General features: G+C 41.1%; 1 pseudogene; it reads left to right on the forward strand.

The window, feature by feature from the left end:
• Positions 1-456: 456 nt before the first annotated feature.
• The window catches only part of LOC149227929 (putative disease resistance protein At4g10780), a 90525-nt pseudogene continuing 78092 nt past the window's right edge, over positions 457-12889 (forward strand).

Below are 12889 nucleotides of genomic sequence, written 5' to 3' on the forward strand. Positions count from 1 at the left end.
TTCGAGGAGTTAAAGAAGAATATCAATCAAGCACTTGTTATGACATTACCAAACTTGCAATGGCCCTTTTAAGTGGAGACAGGTGTGAGTGGGTATGCTATGGGAGTTGTCTTGATGCAGGGAGGAAGGTCTATATGCTACCATTATGAAGTATTTCATGGGGAAGTCCTTAACTACCCTACCTACAACAAGGAGCTCTATGCCATGGTGCAAGCTGTGAAGAAGTGGAAGCAATATCTGATGGAAAAGGAGACACTAATCCACATAGATCACTAGCAGTTATAGTACTTGTAGGCCCAAAGTAAGCTACAACAGACTAGGCATTACAAGTAGATGGGGTTTTTACAACAGTTTCATTTGGTGATCAAGTATAAGAAGCGAAGCACAAACAAGTTGGTTGACATTCTTTCAAGGTCACCCACATAAAATATTACAGCTTTGGAGACTCTTATGCGCATGGATCCATTCACCCATGATGCATATAGAGAGGCCTATTCAGAGAATGAGGGCTTCAAGGAGGTGTATCAGCAATTGCTTCAAGGAGGTGTTCCTAAAGGTGAGAAATTGTAGATGATGGGCTATGTGTTCCTTAGGAAAGCATTTCCATGGACTTTGTGGGAGGTTTACCGACAACCAGGAAGGGACAAGACTACCTATTCATGGTATTTGACAGGTTCATCAAGATGTGTATTCTTATGCCCTGTAAAAAGACCATCAACAAGAAAGAAACAACAAATGTGTTATTTGGACAGGCCTGGTTGCACTTTGGGATACCAAGGAGCATCCTTTCGGACAAGGATACAAGATTTCTCAGTGCATTCTAGACTACATTATGGGAGAAGATGGACATGAAGTTGAAGAGGTCTACAACATTCCATCTATAAACAAATGGGCAAATAGAAATAGTCAACAAGACTTTGGTGCAGCTTCTGATGGGGTACAACCAGAAGCATCCGAAGACCTAGATGAAAATATGGTATATATACAACATTCTTACAATAGAGAAGTCCACACTTCTATAGGAAAGTCCCCCTTTGAAATTTGTTTTGGATATTTGTTGCCTTCACCATTGGACATTGCATATGGGCAACAAGGAGGATTGAGGGAATATCTTATAGGAGATGCTTTGAGGGCTGAAAAAATTATAGAGAAGATCAGGTAAATCCATCTACAGGTACAAGAAACAATGTAGAAGTCATAGAAGAGGTATAAGGCGAGGCATGATCAACACAGAACAAAGAAATCATTCAAGGTGGGAGACAAAGTATGGTTACAGTTGAACAAGGAGAGGCTGCAGGGGCCTAATAAGAAAATCAAGGCTCTGAGGTATGGTCCCTTTGAGATACTATAAAATGTGGGTGATAGTGCCTATCGACTTAGTTTACCACCATATATGCGCATTTACTCAGTTTTGAATGTAGAGAATTTGAAATTCTATGAGCCTTCCATGCTAGATCAAGAAGAGGAACATGTCCTACCTTCTGTGGAGGATTTGGTACCAGATGCTCAGGCAGAGTTAACAGAAGATACAATTTTGTAGAAGAGGTCCAAAACTACAAGATAGGGGTAGCATGACCTTTTAAGGTAGATTGGGTTGAAGGGACAGCTTCCAGGCAAAGCTAAATGGTACACTAGAGAGAAGGTGGAGGAAAAAATTCCTCACCTCATTCAGTAGAAGCTTTTGGGGACCAAAATCCTCCCAAAATGGGGAGGTGTGATCCAGATTGGATCATTATATTGTTTCTCATCCATCTCGATGCATTCAGAGTGGAAAAAGTCCATGAGTTAGCTCATAGGACCATTTTTACCAAAGGGACCCAAATTGGTGAAACAAGGTTTGAAACCTTCCGGGAGCATTTTGAGGCTCAAACAATGTTTTTTGGAGGCAAAAAATTGTCATTTTAATGCGACACCTCTTCATGTTGCTTTACACACAAAGATATTTCCAATGAAATAAGAAGTGCGTCAATCAATGTTTGTATGTAAAATTTATGCCACTCAGAAGTTGACCTTCCTGTTTTCACACCTATAATTCGGGAGGATGACGCGTTAGCCCCCCATTATTCATGGAAAAGGGGCTAGCCATGTGTTTGTGATGTAAAAGACTCTAGAATAGTCTAAATTGTAACTCTAGTTAAGAGTTGATGTAGTCAAATTTAACCACTAGTAGGTTATCGGGTTGTGTTATAACTGAGCCACTAGAAGGACGAGGCATTCCATTCTTTCAAGAGAATTTTGTTCCATAGTTGAGGAAAGATAGCCAAGAGGGATAGGAGGTAGAGCACACAGGGAGGATTTGTGCACTGTAGTAGCCCACAGGCCACATGCCTTACTTCTTTGTACCTGCAACCATATTTCCAGACAGAGAAAGAGAGCAAAGCACCCTCACCTTCTAGTTGGGTTTTCTCCCGAAATGGTTTCACAGAGCATATTTTGTGTCTTATGTGTGTGTGTGAGCTTATTTTTTCATTCTCTGTTTTCTGCATAATTTCCATTCACATGCATGCACTAATTATAGTTAAATCTACAGATCTTAAAGTTTAATAAAACTATAATAATGTAGAATTTCATATTTCTAATATAATATTATTAGATCTATTGTGACAAACTGTCCAGTGGAATATCCACGATAATTTATGGATCATCTTGTGTGGGAGAGAAAATGCCACACTCACTAATTACGTGGCTTGGGGGTCGTTACTCCTAGAGTTAATACATTATGGCTGAAGCATATGAGAGTGATGGAAACTATATAACTAAGGAGGAATAAAGAGAACAATTGCATTTGAATGATATGAGCAATGGGTCTCATGTGAGAGAGAGCATGCCACACTCACTAATTAGGTGGCTTTGGGGTTGTTACTCTTGAAGGGGAAACACTGAACATGTGTATTTATCTCATGATATTAATTTATAGCATGCATATTTAACCACCTCTAGATCTAGATCCCACTAACTCATTAGTGGATAATGAAAACACTTCATCAATAGATAAGGATGAAAAAATAATAAGAAGGTGATATCTAACATTGATATTATCCAAGTACTCAGAGTCTAATATTCCCACCCAAACTCAATCACAAGTTTGAAAAATTATACATGACAACATGAACTAATGCATAAACTGGTATTACTTCAATCTTCCATCTAAAAAATTTGAACTAAGCTTCAATATATATTTTGAAAAATTTCAGCATGGATGTTGAATGGTTCATTTGAAATGAATATTGAAATAGAGTATAAATTATAAAAGTGAACAACCGTCATGTCTAAACATTCTCATAGTAATTGGTGAACAAATAGGAACACCATTCTATTAGCAGTGAACAAATATGATCACCAAAGTGCTCTTTGAATTTAGATGAAATTAGTTGTCAAATAACATCCTTATCAATAATTGAAGATAAATTAGAGGATTCTATATTCCATGTTAGATATTCCCAAATATGTTGATTTGAACATATTAATTGAGGTTGATTTCATTGTAGATATCTTGTTGAGAAGACTAGTTTTAATTTTGGAATTCCCAAATTCTAATTGAATTTTGATTGATAAGACTTTGAATCTTGAAGATTGGTTGCAATCATTAATATTCCCCTCTATCATGTGCAATGTGATAAGATTATTGTAGGGATCCAAGCTTGACCTTTTGGATTTTTTGTCTCCTTTATGGTTCATCATTGTTATCTAGTGGATTTGTTGATTGATCACTAACCATTTTGACTTGATTAATTAATGTGATAATTTTTTACCATTAACCATTTTTATTTCATCAATGCACTCCCTCATTTAGTGCAAGAATTACCTTTCTCTTTGACTCATGTTTCAATTTAAAATACATATAGAGTTGGGCCTAATCATGCCTGAAATATTCATTTGGAAAAACAATTTGAAATCCTTCAAAGAGAATTAGCTTTCTCTTTGACTCATGTTTCAATTTTTTGTGTAAGATATGTCTTTCTTCGTAGAATGATCATGTTTTAATGACCTAGTGAACTTGAAAATCAAGTTTGAAAATTAAGCACAATATCCATAATGAAGCATTGTTATAGACATTTTTGTGCCTCATAGCATGGAGCATGAAATGTCAATAATCTGAGGGATCCAAAGTCCCCAAACATGTTGTTCTTACCCTTAGAGGAACAAGGTCAGCAAACCACAACTCTGCAAATCAGTCTTCCACTGAAAAAGCACTCAAAACAGGTCAATTTTGGATCAAAGCAGCTGCTCCAAAGGGTACCTGCGTTGCATAGCAGGTGCAACAAAGGCTACCTGCGTTGCAAAGCAGGTAGGACAAAGGCTACCTGCGTTGGGCGTAACTGGACATGTGGAGGAATCTTTTTCTCAAAGTGCCAGTGCCCAGGAAGCTTCCAGAAAGGCATGTGATCAAAAGATTCGCCTAATAATGAGTTAAGAGCTTCTAGAACTCCAAGTGGAAGGTAGAAACTCCAAGTGAAGGACTGAAGAACAACTGGAGTTGAAGAGCACAGCAAGTCACACATCAACATGACTTGCCTTCACTCCAAAACTCTATATAAGGATCTCATCCCATGGGATCTGGAGGGCAGAATTCAGTGCAAAGAATCGCTGTTGGTTTGCAGTTGAGAGTATTGGGTGATTGCTTGAGGGAGGTGAAGAAGAGATTTCTCTCCATCGGGAAGGTGATGCTGGATTGGACCTCTCGTGGTTGTATCACCGCCTGAACCTTACTTCCATATATTAATAAAGCATTTGAGGTTCTTCTATTCGCATGTGTTTCAATGATGAATTGTCTTACTTGCGTCTTTGATTTATGCTAATCCTTAGATCGATTATGAATGAATGCTTCTTGTAGTTTCCTTTTCTTGTCTTATTTGCAGGATCTCGTGTAGCTGGGCCCGTGAAAAGACTTGGATCTGGGAGCAAGCGGCAAACAAAGGAGATAGGATCGACCATTTGCGCAAGACATCGGTAAGTGGATCTATCCTTTTTATCTCTTGCATGTCATAAAGAAGAAACTTTAGATAGCTTTGCTTTCAGCTGTTGCTAAGGAACTGTCACCCTTAGAGTGGGTTAGGGTCATTCCGAGTTGGATACTTTCCCCCACAACAGACTGGCGACTCCGCTGGGGATCGTGTCTTGTTGGTAGCTTGTGTTTCTTGCTATTCATTTCTTAAACAAAAGAGTACCGAATCGAACTGCATGCGAGTCCTTCGAATGCAAAGTAGAGGGCAGCTACTCTAGCCTAGTGCTGGGCATGTTTATGATTTGAAGAGCTGATCCACAAGGACTCTTTTAGCTCTTTGTGATAGTGTTCATCTTCCTTTAATCATCCTCTAGAGTATACTTGACTGATAGCAACTGATTTGGCCAAAAACCGTTCATTTTTGAGCAAACTGTGAGCCGGAATCTGAGAGAGACGAGAGTTGTCTCATCAGTGCAGCTGCAACAAAGGCTACCTGCACTGACATCGCAGGTCCCGAAGGGGCTACCTACGCTGCATCGCAGTTTGACAGTGCAACACCTGCGCTAATCCAGTTTTGCCTTGTGCAACTGGGATTCCCCACTGTCTGTTGCCCAGTTTTCAGTATTGTTTTTGCAGCCTATTGTCAACCTGTATACCCAGCTGAAACCACTTCTCTTTGCCTTCATTCCCCCCTCAGTTGTATGAAGAAATCGTGATTGTTCTTATTGTATTTCTTGCTGTCATTCACTGTTTCCCGTAGCAAAAGTGAACTAGTCTTGCTATGACCTCTTGGATCTAGACTTGTGAGAAAGTGTCGTTGTGATTCTAAGAGCTAGTTTATTGCTGTTCATAGCTGCTTGAGCATTTACTTTCGTTATATGGTTCGAATTTCAGTATTTCTTGTGTTGAAACGAGTGAATCTTAAGGTGTTCTTTTGATTATTGGACCAAACTTGTTTGCTTACGCTTGAAATCAAATTCGAAATTATACAACAGCTTTCTTTTTGTACATCAACATTAAGGAAGAAGAAAAGAAATACTTGCATTGTGCATGTGCATTTTGACAGTTTGCATGTCGATTTAGGAAAAGTGCATCAGTGTGTGCTCTATGATCTGTTCGAAAAGATGATGTCTTTCTTTTCCTTTAGTAGTTAAGGTTTTCATAAGTTGAAAGAATTGAAAAAAGCTTGCTTATCATTCTTAGACTGCATTTAGGAGTTGTATCATACATCACGTGGTGATCCATAAAGGCAAACTGCTAAGCAAGATCAACCTAAAAAGGACTGAATTTATCTAACAATGCTTTGAAACATAACGAAACACAATAGAGGTCTAGGTAGAGACGTGAACCGGCGTCGTTAAACATAGTGACTGTCGATCTCTACGAATGTGGGTGATTCCTCCTGAGGGACGATAGCACTAATACGGACTTGTGCCCCCGCGTACCGTCGCGTATATTGGGGGACCCCTATAGGAATAAAGCCTTTATCCATAGGAAGCCGTGTCGGTCGCCCTACTGATCGCGATGCAGTGAACACAGCATTCACGAAGATCGACCACTTGTACCGTAAAACGTATTCTGTGGTTTCGCGAAAGGTTTGGCACACCCTCTGCCTAGAACTCCAGAGTAGTTTCTTTTGGCCTTTTTCAAACTCTATAACTGAAAAAGTCCATCCGAGCATTTGTCACTTCGGGCTCGTTAATACATCGAAGGAGACTAGAGTCATCTTTAGCTTTTTCTCGACTCTTAAAAAGTGAAAAAGCAAGTTGTGTCTAAAGCGTCGACATAATAAAATTCATTTTAAACGGAACATAATCACCTCCTATTCCTGCGTTGATCTTCGAAGTTAGTCTTTTGGCATCGTAAGTTCTTGTAGAATCGCTAAAATCTTTTGGATAGACTAGATATGTCTGAACAACCGTCGACATCTAGGACTGTGTCGTCTGACACAGCTACAGCAGAACCTCCTGCTGCTACTCCAACGATGTTCGCTGGTATACCATCTGTCCCGGCAAATTGTCAACAACAAGCCGGAGTCCCATCAGGGACGACAATATGGTTAGTTCCTATTTCTTCATCCGGATTATCATCTGGTACTTCTTATGTTGAAACTCAACAAATTGATCCAATGTGTCTTCAAGGACCAATTTGCCCTTTAAGTACTGGATTTCCACCATGTGGAGGGCAGTATGCTCTTTCATTGTTCCCTCCTAGAGAACAACCATATGAGAGTTTGCAAAAAGGATCAGGTCAAACTGGAATTACATCTGGCAGTTGGGTACCAATACTGCCTCAATGATCAGGAGTTGCATATTCAGTGCGACCAGTACACCCTGTGTCGAATATTACCACCACACCTGCTATGGCGAATGCGTCGCAAGTACAAGCGCTACCTGTTGTAATACAACAACCTCTTGTCTCAGCGGCTCAATCACAACCTCAGGGTAGTGCCTCCTTATCTGGAGCGACTCAGGCTCAAACAAGTACTGTGACTCCTCATCTTGGTCAATCATCCAGTATTGGTCAACAGCAAATGGTCCAACAACCACAGCTGGTTCAATCTCAACAACCGCCATTCCAGCAATCATATCAAGGACCTGAGCAACAAGTCTTTGTAAGTAATGGGCAACCATGCTATAATGGTTATGCCCATCAACCTTGTCAAAGTTGTCAGCATTATGCTGGTCTGCAAAGACCCATTGCTCAGGCGATACCATCTTATCCCGGATATGCTTCGCCTAACCTGAACCAACAGTTGCCCTTTATAGCAACTCTAGAATTACCAGATCTAAACCGGCTGACTAATGATCCAATTGCTTATGCCTCTTGGTGGCCAGCGATTCCGCATAAACTTCCATCGGACATTCCTAAATTCAATGGAAATCCAGGTGAAGATCCGTCGAATCATGTGATGACATTCCACCTATGGTGTTCATCAAACACCCTGAATGATGATTCGATAAGACTTCGCCTCTTCCAGAGGACATTGACAGGTCCAGCGGCTAAATGGTACATTGAATTGCCAAGAGCCTCTTTTGACAATTTCAGCTCCTTAGCCACGACTTTCTTAACCCATTTTCAATTACCGATAAGGTATGAAACAGGAACAGAACTCCTTACCAACTTCAAACAGACAACGGCCACTCACATATCTGATCATATACATGAGTGGCGACGTCGTCGTAGGATGGTGAAAACTTACGTTCCCGATCAGCTGTTAGCTGAATGGTTTATAAAGTCGTTACTTCTGGTTATAACGGAAGATGTGGCCAAGGGAGGAGTCGTAACAGAGGAGCAAGTCATTACTCGTGCTCAATACTTAGACTTAGTATATACTCAGTCGCGCACGCTCTACGACAAAATACCTGACGCCCCTAGACCTGCATTTTCAATTCCTCCCCCTCCTGAATCAAATACTAACTCTCACGCCAGTAATGGCGTGACTGGCAAACGCAAAATTTCTAGTCAGAATGCAAATGAGGAACTTCTTGCCTCAGAAGTAAATGCCATGTCGACCGACAAGGGCAAACAACTGAAGCAACCAGGGGGCAAGAAGAAAAAGAAAAGGAAAGGGAGACCCCCGACAGGGTGTCATATATGCAATGAGGATCATTGGACGAAAGATTGTCCACATATACCTGAAGTTAAGAAACTCTTCAAGAGTTCAAAAACCCCAGCAGTATTGACTGATCCGTTCCCTAATCCAAGCCAAAATCTGGTTGCTAATCAAAATGCTTCCCGATCCCAAGTGCTTATGTTGTCCACCTCAAAGCAGCAGAATAATGCTTTGACAAGGAATAAAGGTTACCGGAATCCACAGCGGTCGAATAACAAGGCTGATAAACAACCTAGCAGTTCGACAACAACTTTGAACGAAGTTGTGCCACCCATCGTTCCTAAACCAATGATAAAGTCGCCAAAGGGAGTAGTACACAAGTCTACATTTAATCCTCGTGAAAAAATAACACAGGATTATAATATAATAGAGGACCTGACCCAATCGTCGTCCGCTATGTCGACACTTGAGGTAGCACAAAATTGCACCTCCCAAGAGCAAGCTTTATTATCAGCTATAGGTGGGATTGGCCCAATGGATTCCAATCTTGTGGCCTTTGATCATAAAGGATATGACCCTAAGTTACCAGCTCAACAAGCTTTCCTTATTAAAGTGAAAGCCCTCAACAAAACTGTTCATCGAACAATTATTGATGAGGGGGCATCTACATGTCTTATTTCGATGAGTTGCTGGAAAAATTTAGGCTCACCACCCTTGTCGAAATCGTCAACGACGTTAAAAGCATTTGATGGACGATCATACACTCCATACGGGATTTTAAGTAACTTGCAAGTTGAACTGGGGGGCAAAACAATAGAAGTTGATGTGGAAGTAATCGACGGAAACCTCGATTACAACATCCTACTGGGAAGGCCTTGGATATATGCCATGGCTGCAGTTGTGTCGACCTACTACAGGAGAATTGTATTTGCTTTTCAAGGAAAAATTACAATCGTCGACCAACAAACATTTCTCCCCAACAGTTCTCAAGTTACGGGAAGCAGCACAATGATCCATGAAAGTAATCAATCACTCCAAAATATCGGAGTAGGTCTCCTAAAAGACCCTGCCTTAATGGGTACTTTTGCCCTATCGCCGGCAAGTAATCTGGCGGAAGTAGCCACAGTGGAAACCTACAATATGAAATCTTCTATATCCAACGGATTCAGAAGATTCCTAAATATTTTTTCAGCATGGATCGTCGCCCTAATGGAAATACTGTAAATATAGTGGGCCCCGAGGACGGTTCTTATCTCGTGTCAACCTCGTTAAAAAATGAAACAAGGAATCATGAGGATAGTTCTTTTACTGTGTCAACCTCATTAAAAAATGAAACAAATCCCCTTTTCAAAATTCAAAGGTAAACCTTCATTCCAACCACCAAGTTGAATGCAATGAAGCTTGGGGGGCACCCTCCTTTGACATGCGTTATTATGATGCTGGGGGCATGCAGAACCGAGCAGTTTTAGCACATAGTTCATGCTCGTTAAAAAATAAACATAAGATTGAGCAGTGTTTTGGCGCATTCAAGCTCGTTAAAAAATGAACCCATCTCAGTAAATAACCATTAAGTATGTAACCTGATCAACCATAAAAGCCTTGGTCGTGTCTTGCACCTGCCACCTCCACTTTCATTTGGCCGATCGTTCACCTCCATATGATTGTTTACCCATTTTGAGGAACAGCTGCGAAGAGTGATTTCACCTAGCCATCCTTGTGACACTGCCGTGATTGGAAAATTCCAACCCGTACCTGGAATCTGTAGCTATCCCTGTTTATCACTCGTTCCTCAAAAGACGAGTCTTCTTTAAGCTCTTTTCAACTGACTCGTAAAATATGAAAAGATTGCCGAGTTTTGGCCTTCCAGCTCGTTAAAAAGACCGGAAGAGCTATCCCTCCTCTAGATTTTAATCTTTTTGGACCTGAGGGATTATTGCACAAAAAGATCGAGCGCTTGTCTAGTTCGGCTCGATAAAGCTATCGAACATTCATCCCTTCTGTATTGTTTTATACTTTTTCGGACTTAAGGGATTAGATGACGAAAAAGGACCCCTGGAGTCCACTTTATGTACCCTTTTCAGACTCTCTAAAAATGAAAAGGACCGAGCTGTCTTTGTCGCTGGGCTCGTTAAAAGGGGTGATAAAGCGACAAACTTGTCTGTAGACGAGAACGAGTTTCCCTATCGCTAGGCTCATTAAAAACATAGCGATGGGCTTGCCCGAAGGGCAGGTTATAGAACAAGCATATGTTATCCTCCTCAAGCTTGACAAAAATAAAGAGGTACTGGTCAGAAATGACTGGGGAAAAATTGGGAGAACCTCAAAGCTTAATGGTAGCAGGTCGCTCTTGAACATGACACTTTTGCCTCCGTAAATATCGGGTTGGGTTATTATCATTCACCGGTCCCTTCACCATGGTGTCGCCATACCATCCATACATGGGGTAATGCTACCGATCCATCACATCAGTGTCGTTATATGTTCAAGAGATGTCATTCAGAAAGTGTCAACCGGGTCCCATCCACTACCATATATCATCTTTCGTCCTTCCATGACCGCCACCCTGAATCATATTTCACAGATCGTTTTCACCATCATCACTAGCTCCGTTCCGTGTCACTGATGTGGGATTCGTTAAGGCCCTCCTTTGACGGATCGCTTCTTGTCGACATCAGCTCACTATCCAAGAAGTTGATCTAGGAACACCCCCTCAGTACTTTGAAGCTTGCATGCCTCAATGGCAAGTTTCTCACTTCCGGCGATAGGTATACATTAATGACCTTCGACCAGGAGACTTTGTGTTGTGTTCGACGTCAGATCCTATATTCACGCCACGTGAATTGTGCTGCAGTACCTTGAGGGTCATCATCATTATCGGTGATTCCTCTCGCGCTTGTTAACAGTTTACATTATTGACTGGTAATCAAGCGATGTCTTTCCATGTTCGACTTCAAGAAATTCTCACATGGATCGACTTGTACTTAGTGTAAAGATCGGAAGTTTGAAGACCCCGGATCTAGTTTCATCCATCCGGGCTACGATATATATTCAGGAGATAAAAACATAGACATGTGCAGCAGATGATCATCCTACTAAAAGGATGATAATTAAAAGCAGAGAATTATCAGTCTACTATCAGACGATCGTCTGTTTATGTACAGCAAATGTATTTATAAAGCTGAGCATGGGAAATGCCCGCCTCAGCTAGATCATGAAAAGAAAGTATGAAAAATGATGTATTGTATTGTATTTTGTTACAGGTCACCTCCCGACGATTGAATGAACTTCGGATCCTCCTAATAAAGCATTTCACCCGATAAACGACCTCATACTTTAGGGGGCAACTGTTATAGACATTTTTGTGCCTCACAGCATGGAGCATGAAATGTCAATAATCTGAGGGATCCAAAGTCCCCAAACATGTTGTTCTTACCCTTAGAGGAACAAGGTCAGCAAACCACAGCTCTGCAAATAAGTCTTCCACTGAAAAAACACTCAAAACAGGTCAATTTTGGATCAAAGCAGCTGCTCCAAAGGGTACCTGCGTTGCATAGCAGGTGCAACAAAGGCTACCTGCGTTGCAAAGCAGGTAGGACAAAGGCTACCTGTGTTGGGCGTAACTGGACATGTGGAGGAATCTTTTTCTCAAAGTGCCAGTGCCCAGGAAGCTTCCAGAAAGGCATGTGATCAAAAGATTCGCCTAATAATGAGTTAAGAGCTTCTAGAACTCCAAGTGGAAGGTAGAAACTCCAAGTGAAGGACTGAAGAACAACTGGAGTTGAAGAGCACAGCAAGTCACACATCAACATGACTTGCCTTCACTCCAAAACTCTATATAAGGATCTCATCCCATGGGATTTGGAGGGCGGAATTCAGTGCAAAGAATCGTTGTTGGTTTGCAGTTGAGAGTATTGGGTGATTGCTTGAGGGAGGTGAAGAAGAGATTTCTCTCCGTCGGGAAGGTGATGCTGGATTGGACCTCTCGTGGTTGTATCACCGCCTGAACCTTACTTCCATATATTAATAAAGCATTTGAGGTTCTTCTATTCGCATGTGTTTCAATGATGAATTGTCTTACTTGCGTCTTTGATTTATGCTAATCCTTAGATCGATTATGAATGAATGCTTCTTGTAGTTTCCTTTTCTTGTCTTATTTGCAGGATCTCGTGTAGCTGGGCCCGTGAAAAGACTTGGATCTGGGAGCAAGCGGCAAACAAAGGAGATAGGATCGACCATTTGCGCAAGACATCGGTAAGTGGATCTATCCTTTTTATCTCTTGCATGTCATAAAGAAGAAACTTTAGATAGCTTTGCTTTCAGCTGTTGCTAAGGAACTGTCACCCTTAGAGTGAGTTAGGGTCATTCCGAGTTGGATACTTTCCCCCACA

The sequence above is a fragment of the Pinus tabuliformis genome, chromosome J, assembly GCF_031772625.1.
Source record: "Pinus tabuliformis cultivar Carrire ecotype Pingquan chromosome J, CPIR1, whole genome shotgun sequence".
NCBI classification, from domain to species: Eukaryota; Viridiplantae; Streptophyta; class Pinopsida; order Pinales; family Pinaceae; genus Pinus; species Pinus tabuliformis.